Raw genomic sequence first — 18,990 nt, forward strand, 5'->3', positions numbered from 1 at the left:
TCTTTTAAGCAAAATATCTAAAAAAGAGAATAGGAATATTAAGGGGACTGATTATGAAAACACTCAGGCAAGTTTACATGAAGTTCCTACTGGTAAATTAGAACAGATTCTACAAGCTCTGTGACACTTAAAGTGTTGTAACTCTTCCAACTCTTTGCTGCATTTGACTCATTAGTCAGGCTTCACTAAGTAGCTGCCGGATGGCTTGAATAAGTTGATAACTGCATCTATTCCAAACTCAACACTATCTGACAGCTAAAAGAAATGGATATGAAGACAGTCTCCTCAGGATTGTATCCAACCAACAGAACAATACTCCCTTTTGTTCTTGGGATTATCATCTGCTTTTCTTTTAATACAATAGGTTTACAATGCACAGTGTAAAATCCTTAAAAGTTAATCTCTCTGTGCCCACAGACCCTTTCTAAATACTTTAAAAGCTCTGTTTTCAAAGTTCACAAGTCATTCCCTATAATGGTTATATGCCTATGGAAGGCTGTAGTATTTGTAACATGGAAATGCCTGTTCATGTAAAGTAAGTTGTTACCTTTTTAAGGCTACTGATTTTAAAAGAAATTTAAAATATCAAAATCTCTGTTTCTGCTGCAAATGCAGAAATGTGTGTACATACATTAAAGAAATAAGTATATTTAAAGACATGCTTCTTAAGGTGAACTTCAAGCTAATTTAATCATTTCTTTATATATCTATGCAGTAGGAAACTCTAAGTCAAAATACATTTTACATTTTTGCTCATTGCCCATAGTCTTCTCTTGCTAGGACCTGAACAATTTTAAAAGGGAACAACTCTGTTTTTTGAAAAAATGTTTATGTTATCTCAAAATACTGGATGAGAGTAAGAATGGTGATAGAAATTAACAAGTACTTCTTTTTCCAAGGGACTGTGGAAACATTATTTTTAATTACAAAAAAAAAAAAAAGGAAACATTATCATCTGTGTGTGACTGATAAAAGGTTATTGTAGTTTCTTCTCAATGTGTTCTGCCTATAACAGGGAAGGCCTGAGGCCAAATTTTCAGTGTCATTACCACACATGTCCATGTAGAAATTAGCAAGGTTTTGCTTCATTGCATTATATGCTTGCTATCATAACATCTTAACTAGAAAGATTGTTAACAAATGTCCGTAGTATTATCTATAGAAATTATCCTGAGTTGTTGCAGATAAAAGGAAAAGAATTGGTTGTTAGGTAAGTTGCAGTGAACTATTCTGTATCAAACAATGCATTCAGCCACAAGACAAGAAAATGAGTCCCCACACAAGACTGTTCTGAAAAAAAAAAAAAAAAAAAAAAAAAAGCTAATATGGAAAGAAAAATCACATTTAAATTTTATGAGAACTTTCTGAATACTTTATTATCATCTTTATGAACTCAGTGATCACCTTTATTTTGGTGATCATTGACAAAACTCAGGATTTTATTACCAGCCCAATGTTGAAAACTTGTTAAAGTGGAATTGGCAGAAGAAGAAACCATAATGTTGCCATCAATGCTCAAAATTTCAACATAAAATTGTCAAAATTAATATTTTTTTTTTCTAGTAGTTGTGCTTACATCTTTATATGCCAAAGATAGCAGCCTTTGAATAGAAGACAATATTAATTGGTGACTATCCGCTCTCTTGGTTTTGTTTGTGCTTACTTTTTGAGCAATCAGGTCATGGGCTTGGAAGACACTGCTTCTCACTGGAGCCTTCATGTTCTGTAGTATTTATAGTATTATGTAGCATAACAGCCACACAATTGAGCTGCTTCAAGCAAAAGACCTGCCCAAATAGTCTCATGGTACAGCCCCTCACAGAACTCTTTCACTCAGCTGTCTCACCATCAGTCATACTTCTGGGCCCTTGTTCAGGGCATTTGTCAAATTAGACTCCTGGTCATATTGCATATTTGCTGGAAGTTTTTCTTCTTGCAGCTCTGTATAACTCATTTCTTCTCTCAGCTTTGGGTATTTTATTTTATTTTTTTCAAGCCAAAAAACTTTCCAAGAGGAAAGATGTGTGATTCTGATCCCTTAACAGTCAGGTCCATAGGCATTGGCTGACCTTTCTAGGAAAGTAAAAGAATTTTCTTGGTGTTCACCCCTGACCGAAAGCTAATTGCATATTAGCAAAAATCCTTCACATCATCCAGAATATTTACAGTGGACCCTAAGCAAACATTATGGAGTGTGTTTATCTTCTTGAGGAACAAAGTTATTTATATAGGCATATATATAAAGTAAGAAAAAAATTTTAGATGTGTTGAATTTTCATGTCTGTTGTGTGATGAATGAGGCATCAGTTATGTATGAGGGTAGCTAATTGTGTATCTGTGTGTACATGTATTCACTTCCATGTACTGAAGTAAGACAATACAATTTATTCATTTAGTAACTGACAAGTTATTACCAACTTGTCTTCATCTTTAGTGACAAAAACAAACAAACAAACAAACAAACAAAAACAAAACAGTATTTCCATGGTATTTCCATGTACGACACTTCTATGCTTCTCTCCTGGTTGCTACTTTGTCTAAAGTATATTATGTGAATGAAGAAATGTTAAGGACGTCTTCTCTTTCTGTCACAGAAATGGACAGTTGTCAATTAATAAAAACGTAATCTTAGGGCAGTGGAAATGTTGCTACCTGCAGCTATGTTCAGTCTGAGATGCAGTTATAAACTGTTTATTTAGCTTAAATTTCTTTACTTTGTTTGTCAGTATGTATTGTATATTTTGAAAGAAAAAGTATTAGATAATATGATTTGAAATTCTACACCGGTATTTTGTGAACTGCTTATGAGTCACATCATTATTTCACATGTAATAAAGATGGTACAGAAGAAGAAAGGAAATCTGGGAGAAGTAGTTTGGAGCCTATTTCACTGTTATTTCTGATTTCTACCAGCATTAAAGTTAAGTGTATAGCTTGCTCTTAGTTGATTTTGGGTATCTGATTCCTCATTATGCATTCTATTAAGTTTCCAAAGAGCTGCCACAAATGTTTTTGTCCTTTTATTTTAGTTATGGTATTTTTCAAAAAGTTCCACTCTTTCTTAGCATGCAATGTTTTTTGAATTCTTTTGTGTAGAATGGTAGGTGGCTTCTCCTTCCTCAATAAACTCAAAGGTCCAGTGCTTCTAACCCAGCTGTACCCAAAAGAGATACAGGTTTTGTCAATATTTAATAGCAGCAGTTCCCTGCACAAATATAAAAGTTCTTTCTTGAAGCTCCTCTGTTGGTATGCTGGATTTCTGGGGCATGCCAACTATCTTCAGGTCTTAGATGTGTGCTCTGTACTCTGTATTTACTTATGTCTCTGTTTATCAGCTATTGCTTTTGTTTCCCTTATAACATTTCTGGTTATTGATTAATGAGGTCTTGTATTTGGAATGTGAAATTTTAAGTTTAACAAAGCAACAGTTAAAATAACATTAGAAGAAAAAGCTTGCTGAGTGAGGCTTTGCAGTGCTGCTTCCCACTTGACGGTTAACATCAATTTGAATCTTAGAATTGGATCTGTGCCCGTGTATGGGCCCCAATCTCTCTCAAGGCCACTTATCCTTACAGTGAGACTTCTCTGGTTCAGTGCAATATAGATACAAGAATAGTCCGTAAGAATATCCATGAAAGGTGTCATTTGGGCCAAGATTTTGTCTTTCAGTATTGCCATCTCCCTTTTCACAAAATCATGAGGTGCCACATAATTCCTGTGGAAAGAAGCAAACAAGCAAGTACAGTATTATGGTGTTCACTTTGGTATCTAAGACTTCTATCTTTTTCCTCTATCAGGAAGAAAAAAAAAAAAAAGAAAAGAAAAGAAAAAAAAATTATGGGAAAGGAAAGGGATTTTGTATTTTTGTATTTAAAATATCAGATTCTTCCTTAACAATCAAAAAGAACAGTGTGTCTTATCAGACCTGTAAAATATCGCACAAAAGAAGATCCCTTTTCCCTTTAGTGGAGAGGAAAGCCTATACTTTAAACCTAAACAGCCTTAATGAAACTGATTTCTTGAGTAAGCAAGTCTAAAGCTTTGTGTTTTAAAATTTAAGGACATCAATTATTGAGAAATGTTACACAGACAGTATTTATTACTTCCAAGAAATATTTACATTTTGAAGGTCAATACCTTGTTGCTGTTTGAATATGGAACTTGTATAACCATGTGTAAAAATGCTTACAGGTAGCATTTGCTACCTGATGGAAAGTTTCTGTACAATAATTTGCTGGATATTTTGCTAACAGTTATTCCCGGATATCATGAATACTGAGATTTTGTTGGTAAAATGTAGCAAGTTTATGCACAATCCTTAATTTTTTTCTAAACTAACAAGCTATTTGAAGTTCAAAAATATGGAGATTAGTTGAAAAATTACTAATTATCTGGCAAGACTTAGGCAATATCTTAAAAAAATGATAAGGACAGGCCTTACTTCACCACTTGTTGATAAGAAGAAAAGACAATTGTTTCTCTGAAGTCTTTTTTTTTTTTTTTTTTTTTTTCACTTAAAGACTTTAAGAGAGATTTCAGTTTAAAAAGACTATTTTTAGTGCAAAGGACTTTAATGAAATTGGAGCATGAGCTATTTTAAAACATAATTTCTACTTTCTATTTTTAACCCCAATTGATCTAAAGGGATGTCACAGAAAATCATACCAAAAAGAAGAACAAAACCTTCGGTTTTAAAAATAGCACAAGAATTTTTTCTTAAAGTCCATACTAATGACAAACATGCTGTATTGACAGCTGCATATGATGATGCTAGTGACACCATTTCAAATGCACTGAGCCAAATAGAAGATTGCAGTACTTATAACTAAGGCCAATGAACTCCATAGAGATGTGCTTAGGGTCAAAGAGAAACTCTGTGACCACTGCAGCAAAGCAAAATCTTTAAGTGGTTCCAAATGGCAGAGAATGAAACCATCTGTGTACTTCATAACACCAATCTCTGGCAGTGTTGTGGGTTGGCCCTGGCTGGCAGCGAAGCACTTGCACAGCTACTTGCTTGTATTTCACTATCAGTGGGATTGGGAGAAAATAGAAGAAGAGCAAGACTCATGGGTTAAAATAGATACAGTAATATCACTTGTGGAGTACTGTCATGAACAAATGATCTGCTCCTTCATTTACTGTGAAGGTGGTCAAATGCTGGAATAAGTTTCCCAGAGGGACTGTGTAATCTTCATCCCTGAAGATACTCAAACTTGACTGAACATGGCCCTGAACAACCTACACTATAGACGCTCCTGCTTTGAGCAGAGAGAGTTTGGACTAGACAGTCTCCAAAGAAGCCCTCCAACCTCAACAATGCTGTAATTCTATGAGATTGCAGAAATAAAAGAATAAATAGCTCTGGATTAAATAAACAATGAGGGTGGTATCAGCTTTATTAAGAAAGCAAACAGTAGCAAGAAGGGTTTAAAGATAACAAAAATAATATCAGTGACTTTCTGGACAAAATAATATAGAAATTATATAACCGTTACTCCAAGAAAAACCTTCCATACCTGTATGGAGGAGAGACTGGATTTTATGGGCTGTTGTTACCTGTCATCCTTAATAAGGCCTAACATTTGGATAGAGTTGAGTGTTGAATATGTTTGGGATTTGTTTAGACCAACGTGGGCATTTCAACGTCCTCCTTTCACTGAAGGAATAAAAAGAAGTTAAGCTGTTACCTGTTTTTGCTGAGATTCTAACACCCGCATTTCCTTTGGTCTGAAAATAAGTCTTTCCCATTTAATAACTTAGCCCTAAGTTTTCTGTGTTTGGCAAATCACTTTCTATTCTGAGCTAGATGTTCAGACAGATGTTCATAATGGGTATTATGTACAAAATTTACTTCACCCCTCTCTACAAATAATCACCTCTGGGTATGTAGAATTCACTAGGCCACAGAGGGAGAAAATAACTGTACATCCCTTTGACACTACAGGAGGAATTTTAATATCTAAATCTTTGTTGATGAGGCAGATGTCTCTATGGGTGAGCATCACCCTTTGCAATCATTGTAGTTCATTTATCTGTAGTTGATTTTTTTGTTTTATTTATATGTATTTATTTTATAAATATAAAATATATATAAATTATATTATAAATTATAAATTATATCTAAAAATAAAATATATTTTATTTATATTTATTATCTAAAGTTGAATACAACAGCACATGAGAACTTGCTATATCAATAACTATAAATTTGATATTTTCTCTTTACCTCTTCCCACAATATTTACATCTTGTCCAAACTATACGTCTTAACATTGAATAAATGGCATTGGGTCATTGACAATTCTGAGTCATTGATTCTTTGATCCATGTGGACACTGGTCTCTTACTGAAGCAGAATCTTCCTAAAAAATCACATTTGTTCCTTGGAAATTCTCTGATTTATGTAGTAATCAAAACCAACTAGTATTTCCTTGTCAAAACAGAGATGTTACAGAGGTGCATCTGTCTGATGCTTATTTTATTTCTACCGTTGTTTTCCACTATATACTATAGCCATACCTATATAATAGACTCAGCATTAAAAATAATAATAATAATCTATTTGTGGATGATTTGAGATCACAGTGATCACTCGTTTTTTCTGATCATCACATCACAATAATGTAAGAGAAACAGAAAGAGTCTGTTGCTTGCATCTGCTAAGTTTTATTAGCTATACTGTATGTAAGCATAAAGGTGTTAGCATGTGACAAGTTTGAACAACATTTGATTTAAAATTGGTTCTATGAAGACTAATAAAATGGAGCAATATTGGCCTAATAGGTTTGTTCTTTTATGGATCAAGTCAAATGGAGCAGAGAACATTTTTATTCTCACTAGCTAAATGTATCTAGTTATGTAATGGCCAGAGTATTGCAATGGGAATACTAATGACAGTAAACAGACAGGGTACTCTATTCCAAATCAAATGGGCTCAGAGATTACTCATTTTCTCTTATAATAACAAATGGACTTGTCAAAAATAAACATAAGGAAACCATAAAAATGAAACACCTGCTATTTCTTTTTCACAGATGTGGCTGCATATGGGTAGAGATACATAAATATAAAATACTTGAAATATTATCCAGAAAATTAATCACTCTGTGGTCTCGTAACATCAAACAGAACTAATAAAAGAAAAAGGGAGCTTTGAAATCTTCACCTACTATCGTGATTCCAATGAATCTTATGTCACTAGTACATTCATGTTATTGTTTTTCCAAGTTTTTTTTTTATGAAATTTTGTCTTTAAGCTTCAGATTGTCATACAACTTCACAAATCATTAACATTCATTGTTCAGTTGTTCAGCACACTGAACAACAGCATCAGATATGTGTTTAATAACAAAGAATACATTCTCTCTGAAGGAATTTAAGAGATTGATTCTCTCAGGTTTTGACATTAATATTTAGGGTATTAACATTTTAGCTTCTCTTTTGAACCTAGCACCAACCAGATCAGGATAAACAATAATATTTAGGGAGACTTCAATGTCCTGCAGGAATATATAGGCTCTATTTAGTTCATAATCAAGCAGTAACTATTGCATATATGTATGCATATATGTATAAAATCATAATTAATTACATACTCCAAAATTTAAGGGCTCTGAATTTAGCTCTGCCTTCTGTCTTTCACTTCTGACACTTTTATACACACACAGGTGAAATTGTCTTCCTGCAAAATTGTAGAGGAATTTTGTCTATACCTTAAATGAGATTTTATCCTTTATCTCATCTGACACTCATAAAACAGACTTGTAAGTACTTCCCTTCCCTATCTCACATTTGTTTTTATTTCTTAAAAGGTGAATATACAGTACCTAGGAGAAGTCACAGTGACTCCTTTTTCTGCTAGGGTAAGTCAGTAGAATAATCTCAAAAAAATCTTTTTTTATTAGGCTGGGAAAATGTGGTACCACCTCATAAAACTTTTCACCTTTTGTATAAAAGTCTTTTATAACTGTTATTATTACTAATCCTGATGGATTGCAATAGGTTCATGTGATAAAATATGATGTAATTTAGTTTATATTCATTAAAAACTAAAGGTATGAACTAGGTATAACATAAAGTAAGATACATTTCATGTGTAATTTGGAAAGTATCACATCTACTGTATCAAAGTTGTATATTTCCCATTCTCTGCACTTATGAGATATGGCAAATATGTTACAACACTAAGACCCCTTGCTGGGTTTGATCATAACCCCAACCCATAAACTGAATTCCATGCCTCGGCCTGGCCTCCTAGAGGTTCCTAATGCCGTGAGCTCAGAGCTGCTAGATAAGGGATCCACCTCAGCTGCTAGCCTATGTGGAATCCTGACAAAGGAAAACAAAAACGGTTAAAACAAACAAAAAACAAAAGCTGTAAGAGGTAAGTTTTTTTGAAGCTGCTTTGCTAGAATGTAGCTATCTCATTAACAAAAAGGGCTAAATGAGGAAAGAGGTATGAACCTAGACTATAAAGTGGTTTCATTTTATATGTTTTGAAAGATGACCAATTTGCTGTTTGTATAGTAATAAACTAATGTATGTTGACATTCTCTGGGAACCTGCAGTAGCCCTGAAATTATTGTAACAAACAATTCAATGAGGCACTGCTACTATGTATCAAGGTAATGCATATCTTATTGGTTTTATTTAATCTTATTAACTAACCAGTAGCTAGTTCCTCAGCAGTCTTGTTCAGGGCTTTTGCTCATAGCTAGATGTCTTCAATATTGTTGAAAGCCCTTGAGTGACTTTTGGAGGTATATTATACTCCCAACATACACAGCTTAGTATTCATGAAGAAAACCCTAGTAGCACGTTTGGCCTTGCTAATCAAAAATATCAGGCTGATGTTCGTATGAGATCTGCTTGTGAAGAGGAAGAATGCACTTAATGTTATGTCATTTTGATTATCATATTTATTAATAGCAGTAGAAAACTCGTGTGCCTCCTACAAACAGCTTGTAGTAGTGATAGTATTTGTTAGTCATGTTTAGCAATTTTTAATAACCTAAATATAATTATTTTATATGCTAGTGTTTAAAACTTATGACTGCTGTCAAGATGATACTTCCTGAAACTTTTAAACTATGCCTTTAAGGGACAGAAGTCAAAGACCATGAAGGAAAATTAAGAACTTAAGAGACCATTTGACATAGGGAGCAGTGTATGCTATTTAACTTATTTATGAAGTACAGATCCCTTCAAACTCTTGGGAATGCTGGCAGCAAAGCAGTGTCACCAGATGTTGGTTTGGATGGATGCAGAACTGGACACACTGCTACATCACAGTTGTAGATCAGCCAGACATTTGGAGAATATAATAGTTTTTCTTTATGTTTAATTTCCACTGTGCATCTGGGAACCTCCAAAGTGTTTTTGAGAGTCTGAGACTAAAATCTTAGCACTAATTTGGTATAAGATTATCTATATGAACTTGTCTTTTGCTCAGGTAGTGGTAGATCAATCAAGCTTGAAAGGAGAAAAGTCAGGATATTCGGCTAGAAAACTTCAGGAGAGTCTTAATACAGATAAGGAGAGTGAATGTGCATAATCTGAGAGCAAAGTCCAAAATAATAAAAATCAAGCAAAACATGACATAAGATTACTTAACAACAATTTCCTTACATTTCGTAAGGAATGGGGGGTATTAGCAAAAAGAAGGCTCTTTGGATGTCTAGCATTAATATTACACTGAGAGCTTTTTATCTTTTTTTAAAAAGTTTCCATACCAAATGGAAAATCTTTTTTTTTATTTCCTATTACTTTTAGAAGGTTCACAACAATTGGCCATGAATGACTGTTTTGAGAGTGTATCAAATCCAGAAGCTCTGAAAGATAATTTGAAGCCTGACAGACCTAACAAATATCTTATTAGTCCTGCGATGAAAAAAAGGGATGTAAATTCAATGTGGATGAAACATGATCACTTTGATTTGTGGAGTGCCTTGAAATGCAACATACTGTATGCCATAACAATTTAAAAGGGCATTTTTCTTTCTTATCTCGTTACGGAAGAGCATGTAGCTAGGTAGAGGTAAGATAGGAGTCAAGGCAGCAATCATTTTTCTTTCATACTCTGTGCAGAAAGAAACAAATTAAGGCCAGGAAAAGGAAAAATGTTCTAATACAAAATTGAACAGCAAATTGAATATGTGTTTAAAACACACACACACACACACACACGCAAAAAAAAAAAAAAAAAAAAAAAAGTAAAAAACCCACACAGGATCACAAGCTGCATTAGTAACACTCTAGGCAACATTTGTGTTTAATTATTACCATTATATTCATCTGACTGTCTGTCTTCTGCAGATGTAAGCATAGAATAGGTCCAAAAAACTGTCTCAAACAAAAATTGTAAAATGATACAATGCAATTAAAGGAAAACATCCAGCTTCTGCTACTATCCCCAGACTGTCTGCTTTTAAGACAAGGAAACAGATGGAAGCATCAGTATTATGCTTATCAATGTAAGAGGCTACTTTTCAATGGAATGTTTATTTGGCTCCTATCATGAGGATCAGTTGCAGCACGGTGTCTGAAAACTGCTACTGCATCTTGTGACAGAGGTCTCTGAATAAACAGGTGATGTTAATGGAGGAGGGTGTGGGGGGAGGAATCCTTCAACTGCATACCTAGGGCTAGTGACGTTTGTTTAGAATATGATATGAGTTAACTCTGTGCCTTGTAAGGATGGTCTTTTGTCATTGCAGGTAAGTTCTTTTGTCTTTGAAGATCTATTCATGTAAGGTAGATCAGAGGACAGTCTTGTTTTAAGAATAATAAAGATTTTAAACAGCATATAGTACCTGGCATACAGCAACTAGAAAAAACATAAGACCAAAACACAACCCATAAGCTTTTTAAAATTATGTCCAGATGAAGTTTCCATTGGTGTCATAGTGATAACCTTTAGGGAAGATGGGACAACACTCAAACCTAATCAATTTCCTTGCTTGTGTCTTAGAATTGCTCCTTCATGCCTTTTACTCTATAGAGAACACAATTCTCCTTATGTTTGCAAAGGTTTTCTCCCCTTGGTAGAGTTATTTCAACTTTATACCAATACAAGAACAATGTCAAGTCCAGTGAACCAATGTTTGCTTAATTAGAGCCAAGGAAATCTCCATGCAGTCACAAATCAAATACTCCTTCCCTGCTCTGTTGAGGCTTATACAATGCTGCTCATGTACAGATAAATCCTTAAGATCCTAGGCAGCAGTTGCACGCTCAATGTATATGTATATATGCAAATACATGTCTGCATGTATGTCTGTTGATGTACAGATAGACATGTATGTACATGAACATGCATATCCTTATGATTTTTTATTTTTTTTTATTACAAGACACTTTTTCTAATATTCCCAAATACCAGAAGTATTTCTTTTCATAATTTGTTTGAAGAAAATAGTTGAGGCAGACCTAGATACCACTTCTGTTTTTCTAGTTTTCCTTGAAGTAGAGCTTTATAATCATAGTTTTCCCCACAGTCTGCCCTTCTCATTATTTCTTCACTGATGCATTTTAAACATTGATCAAAACCAAAAGAGCAGTTCCTGTAAAAGTACCATGCACTGATGTTCAGTTCAAATCAGATGTTTATTACATATGGTAACCTACTATACCTCTGATCTAATGAAGATAGTTTTATAAATAAATAAATAAATATATATATATATATAAAGAAACATCATCCTATGGGTAGTGCTTTTTTGGTATCTGTATGAAACTACACTTACTGTTATCTCCCACAATTTAATTTGCAAACAGTTCTATGTGATTGGTTATGTAGTCAGTTACTTAACCAGTTGGTTACAGGTACAGTCACTAAGATTAGGAAATATGCTGAAGGACTTCAGTAGTGTAATTATTTGACTATTGTACAGTCACAGCAATTATGTATTTAACATGCAGCGATGGCATATACCAAGCAGGACCACAAATCTGTGCATGTAATTTTGCATTTGGATAGATATGTCTGGCCCAGGTCTCTGGCTGGTCTTTTTTTTTTTTTTTTTTCTTCCTTTTTTCACTCAAAAATTCTACTTATGCAAAAATTAGACAAACAGCTGTTTGAGGTTTGTTTGTTCATTCAAATAATAAAAATATTTTTAAAAAAGCTTTTTTTTAACTTGCAATTTAAAAAGCTCTAATAACTACTTTTCTGATAACACATCACAAGCTAGCTCCTGGGAATAACATTTCAGAGTGAATAGTGGGTCATAACCCAATTGAATTGTTAAACTATTTTTAATATATAGAAGGCTCAGAAAATCCACCTCTTATTGTGACCGGCTGGACTAACCTGACCTTTAGTCCTGGGGCTTCTTACATGTTTGCAGGCTATCAGCTGTTTATTACAGCCTTTTTTTCTTCCAAAAAGTTAATAACATATACAACCCCCCACCATATACATCCCAAAATTTCAGGTCCCAGAAGAAGATCTAATAAAACAGAACCACAGAATGTCCTGTTACAGTCAGAATGATAGCCATTAGTTCAGCTCTGAATATCAGGAGACATTTAGCCAAGCAAACTTGCTGGCTGTTGAATCTGGTTTGACATAGACCCATTTTTCTACAGATTGACAGTTAAAAACTAGGTTCTCTACAGTCTGTAAACTATGATTTTATTTCCAGCAGTGATTTGAAAAACTAATGGTAATGCAGATTTATAATAACGAGCTTTGAGTGAATATCCCCATTAGCTGCCCTATTTTCAAGACCTCTTTTATAATATTAAAAGTTGCCCTTTTTTATTTAACACTTTTTTTTTTTTTTTTTTTTTTCCCTCTTGCCTTTTTGCCATTACTGTTTTCAGTAGAAAAACTCCTAATTATCCTGGCTACTCAGTCCCTTCTACATATAATGGTTTCCTTATCCATCATTATAGTGTGATCACACTAATGATAGTTTCTCATACCTCTGTGGTGTAATTAATGTAATATTGCAGGCTGAATAACATCATTTTCAAAAAGCCTCTTAACTTTTATATGTTCATTTGCAGCTCAAATAATGTGCATACACTCTGGAACATAGGAGCTACCATAAGAGAACACAGTAGTGGTCCATCTACTGTGATATCCCACTCAGACCACAGCCAATCACATCTATTCCAAAACCAAGATCTAATTTCCCCATTGGCCATAATAGTAAAAATAACTGAATAGCTCTGCCTTATCCATGGGGGAAGTTTGTTGCTATTGCATTTGACTGTTGTAGCATATCATCCGTATTATTTACCTCCAGTACAAAACCCTGCTAAATGCACTGATATCTGAAACATTTTAGAGATTGAAGGAGGTGAAGGGGTAATATTAATATGTCTCTTTAAAGCAATAGGTTGTGTCTGCAGTCAGTTCTCTAGTGTAACATCCAGAGCAGTGGCTGAACTTGCAGTCTTCTGTGCTTGTCATCACTAATCTCTGGCCTGCCCAAGGAGTCCCTCTCCTACTAGAATTCTAGGCTGCCCAAATCTCTTGGTGTTCTGCACAACCCTTGCTACATTCCCTGGTTATCCTGTGATCTCCTGTATTTTCTTTTCTGGCCTGTACTTTCTCTTCTTATGATTCAAGATGTGCAATGACAAGATTTACACAGACTGACGAGACGTGATTGGTTTGAAAGGCCAATCTGTTCATTGAAATGGGGGCTGGGGAAGCTGGGCAGACTTAGCCTGTGAAGTGTGACTGTGTCCTTAATCTTGCATCTCCATATGATATAACAACCTTATCTAACAGTATTAGGAGAGTTCCATTCTTGAGAGGAAATCTTCACTTAATTTTCAAAACTTCATTTAATTTTCAAAAACATTTTGCCAATTATTCATTGGATAATATTCACGTAGGATATACATACATTGCCAGCAATCCTTCCAGGTTGTTTCGATTCAAACACAGACCATCTACATTGACTGGTCAGCTCAGAGAGTGAAGGACAACCTAAATTTCAACCTTTAAACCTATAATATTGCTGTTTGCTAATGCTGGGGCAGACTTTCACAGTCCCTTGCCACTGCAAATCTTCCAAATGTCTGTAAAATTTCCCTTCAAGTTCCCAGCTGAATTACTGGAGCTCTTAATTTCTCTGTTGATATTAATGCAGCTCTAATTTTGTGGCAGCTGGTGGGAGATTTAAGCCATTACAGTATCATCTTAAACCTAAAGTGTGTCTGTGGAGTGACATTTGCCAAATAAGTGCCATATAACCAGCACACAAAGAATTTTATTAAAACCATTCCTAGGCTGACACCATCTGTTTGGAAGGAAGACAAAATTCATCAAGCAAAGTGACCCAATCAAACAAACTGATGTGCAGAATGTTATAGTAAAAAACAAAACAAAGCAAATACAAAATGACAAATTCTGGGCTGTATTCTTTTCCTCTGTGATGTGTACCCCACCTTTTATTTTGGAATGATGGGATATGGATTCAAAGGTTGTGACAAGTTATTTGGATTGTGATGCCCAGTGCAGAAGGTGTTTGCATTTGTTATTTATTTGGGGTTGATTTAGCACTGTTCTGCTCTGAGAAGTAATTGACCCAGTGGGCCAACACACACGAGACAAGCAGTCTAGTCCTGCCTTTCCTACCATTTTATTCAGTGACTTTAGACTAGTACCTTTTTCTAGCTTATGACTTTTTTTGTCTGTTTACTCCTGGCTGTACAATAAGTATGCAGTAAAAGGGTTCCCAGTCAGCATTCAGATCCTGGTTGATATTGTAATGTTTGAAGATACGTTCTTCATCCCCTACTGAAAAATTCAGAAGTGTTTCCTACCAGCAAAGGATTCCTGGTGTACTGCTGTAGAAATATTGAGGAAAATACAGGCCTTTCCTTGTGAAATGTTAACAGCCCATGGCCCTGAAAACATGACTTACCCTGTTAGTCTCCTGTTGGATTCTGTAGTCAACTTGAGAAGTTGACCTCTTTCCTCAAAGGAGTTCCAGAGATTTTGTGCTGCTAATACATCCATTAGAAATTTCTCTGAGTTGAGAGAAATCCCAGATGACCAAAAAGATATTGAGCTTTATCTTTACTCTCTCCAGACTCATTTACAATGAGATTTCCCTCACAATTTGCAGCCTTACTCTGAGTCTGGAGCTTGGTTTGGTCTCCATCTAGCAACCTGACTTGTATTAAATTCCAGTAATCCACAAAGATATGTTGGGGTTTTGCTTTACGGAATTTCTTCTAGGTTAAATGCAGCAAGTCAAAAAACAAACAAGCAAACAAAAAACACATGTTGCTCTGATTAGATCTTAGAGCCAAAACTTTGTTCAGCATCTTTGCTCAGATGTTAAGGAAATGGTCGTTTTGGTTGATTAACCTAATATCATATGTATGATGGTCAAGAAGACTCACCACAATGAGCTCTCAGTTTCAGCTATCAGAAATATGCTTAAATACTAACTCCGTATGGAAATGTTTTAGATGTGAAATGCTGTGTGTCTCTGCCTTGTGTCTGAAAACAGTGTTTGTAACATACATCAGAGAGACCTACATCATCTGTGAGACTTAGCTCACCATCTGTATGTGGGTCAGGGAAGTGTTACAAAATAATTTTCCCTTTAGAGATAGAGAAGTCTTAGGAAATGATTGGCCTGAAGTCACAAAAGAGGTGTCTTGACAGAGTGCATACGTGAATAGCTTGAGTTGTCTACAGCTAGAAATTGTCCAGGGATTTTTTATTAATTCTTCTTTCATCACATTTGACTTCCTTCTTTCATAGAAATAGAGGTAGGGTTAGTTCTGAAAATCAGATATCAGCAGGATGAATCAGGGATTTCGATTTTTCATTTGGTGATTTCAAAATGGGAATTCACCTTTTTCTTAACACTCCTGACGTTCCTCAGTAACAATTCTACTCTTGGAAATCAAGAATGAGATGGGAGATATCTTTCAAACTAAAGCTCAGCAGTAGATCTGCTCTTCCTCCCTGTAAGGACAGACAGAGAAAAAAAACTCCCAGCTGAGTTTTGTGTCTAGAGGCACTCGCTTCTCATAGTCAGAGCTGACCTTATCCGGATCATCTTCATTTCTGAGAAATGGTGGCTCATCAGATGGAAAGACTGACTTTTGCAAATGGGCAAAAACAACAACAGCCACAGTCAGGAGGGAGTGGGGAGAGAAATGCTTCCAAAGTGTTACTGCTTCTGCTACTGTAAACACGGAGGGTGATATATCTGATAATTTGTGCTTTGTTTTCCCAGCTATTTACTGTTTTCATATGTACAGAGGAGCCAAGTGCTATGGAATGTTTTAAAATGAGAAGTGATGCGCTCTCCTTTCCCAGCTCATTCAACTGAAAAGACCAAATTCCTTGACTGTGTAAGGGCAAAATGATAGATATGATGGAGTGCACACAATTCAAGAAGTGAACAGTGAAGCAAAGCACTTGCTCAGAAATATATCTCTGGGATGAACTTCTGCAGAAATTAGCTCTGTTTCAGGGGTGGAGAGCTATTCACATGCATTTACTGCAGCTCAAGTTGGCATAGAAACATTTTCTATTTCTTTAACATGTGAATTGCAGAAATGGATTTTCTAAATGAAAGATTTCCACCACTAAATCCTTTTAAGTGTGTCCTAGTTCCCAGAAGACAGCTTGGAAATTGCTCCCAGGCAACAGACACTTATTTCAATGTGTAATATTCAGTGAACCTTTCAAAATATCCTTAATAATGAAACCCCTGTGTGTGGACATGAGACTAATATAGGTGATTTATTGATTACATTTCCTCTGAAATATGAACTGGACTGGTTAACTTGGTGCCCCTACAGAACCTGAGAATTGCAAACTACAGAAGGGTGATTAGAGAAGGTGAACAGAAACACCTGCCTCAGCAAATTAAGAGATGTGTGAATTCTATTCTGTAAGCTAGTAACAAAAGTAATGATTTAAATCCTTGGACAAATTGCACTTCTGCTGCAGAAGAGAAAAATGGACACAGTTTTGATGGTGGGAAACATGTTAACCTAGTGAAGGGTGGTGAATGTTTTGTAATACATCTATGCATCAGATCTGCATTATATACATGTGAACATGACTAACTTTTCCAATGCTTATACAGACCATCCTTTTAATTTTAATAGGATTACTGGAGGTTTATGTCTGCTTACAAGGTGTGAGCTAGCCTCATGTCTTTGCATTCTTTTTAACTCCAAATAGGAAACAAATTTTAAATAGTATATTGTCCATGTAAGGTAGACTTTGGAAAAACGTGAGACATAAGTATGTTATTCCTCCATACAGCAGTGAAAGTGTGTCTACATTTGTCTGAGGACTATCAGGTTGGTTTTCTGGAAATTTCTAAATATCAAAGTTAGTCATATCTTACAGTGACCAAGATATCTTGAGTTTGATGAATAACATACACTTAGTTCTTCTGACTTTCAGGTTTAATCACAAAATGGGCTTTTATCTTGTTGTTGATTAAAGACCGTAGAAGGGAAGCTGGAAACACTTTCTGAAAAGTTGTCACCTTAAAAAGGAAGTCAGTGGACTTGGGAAGTAGATTTGAGTAACTGAGGGAAATGGGAAAAAGTTTACAAAATAGTTTGAATTCAGTGAGTTGAACAGGAGGAAGTGTCAGAGGTACACATTAACTGTTTTGAAGGAGAAACATATCCTGTGGCATATATATCCATCTATTATTGCAACCAAATAAAATGGAAAAAGGTACAGACTCTAATGTAGAGTTCTCCTCTATATGTTATTGTGACATAAATGAAAGATTTCTAAAACAATCCTCTAGGATAATGACAGCAGACAGTGGAAGATAGACGTTTGCATGTTACTGTTTTGTAAGATGCTTTCTGAAAGGTGAACTTGGTTCTGTACTGAACTTATTCTGGGAAGTTTTGAACTTGCTGGATTTTTTCCTGTGCAGATCATTTGATTGATTACATTGAGCATGTCCCTAATCTGTGCATACCCAAGTTCTAAACTTGGTTTTCATGCTGATGGACACCTGACAAACCCTTCTGGATTCGTGTTCCCTCATCTGCACAATTTAATTCATTTCAAAATGCTATTTGGGGGATTAGCCAGGCAATGCCTAATTGCAAAGAAATTTTTATTTCAATGCTGCAATTTAATGATTTAGGCCAAAGAAGTATGAATATACAACATGCATATTACCAACATGCCAACATTACCATGATACATAAATGAACATTACAGAGCTTCCAAATAAACAGCAAAACTACATTTATTATTACAACCCCTGATGTAAAATGGGTAAAGTATAACTTCACATTCTATTTATATCTTATGTATGGAGTTCTTTATTTGGCAAGTACTACTGTAGTCATGCAAGTTACTATCCTGTGTGAGCCCGACCCCATTACATTACAGTGACAACTGAGAGCAAATTGTATTGACAGACCCTTCTTGAATATAATTACTCAAAAAAAAAAAAAAAAAAAAGCCCTCCTGAATCAATTAATAGTGTAACTCCACTTTAATTTTGAGGCACTCCAACATTCAGAAAAGCAAAAAAACAATCAGTCTTGTGGCATGGAGCCAAATGTTGTACAGCCTACTAGATAAGTAGTCATTGGCATAAAGGAGTCACTTATTTATATCACATTAGCACCAAGGGAATGGATTTCAATGGGAACAGTGGTTTCAATAAAAAGACCAGATTTAAAATTTGTGTGCTTATATGAAGACAGTTCGTATAGCCAGCAAAGTCCAAGACAACAAAATTTATATAAAAATGTAATTTTCAAATCTGATTGGGTATCCATTCACAATTGCCTGTTGGGAGTGAAGGCCTCAGTAAAGGTGGTAAGGATTCCCACTGTACTTTTTTTTTGTCTCATGGCAAGTGGAAGACAGCCTCCCTTAACAACCAAAACATGAAGAATCTGTTGCCATGAGATTTCCTCTATAAAAATCAAAACTAAGCAGAAGAAGGGAACCTTGCTTTCCACCTTCCTCTTTAAAGAGACCTTTCTTATACTCCTTTAGGACAG

This window comes from Aythya ferina (assembly GCF_964211825.1).
Source record: "Aythya ferina genome assembly, chromosome: 6".
Taxonomy (NCBI): domain Eukaryota; kingdom Metazoa; phylum Chordata; class Aves; order Anseriformes; family Anatidae; genus Aythya; species Aythya ferina.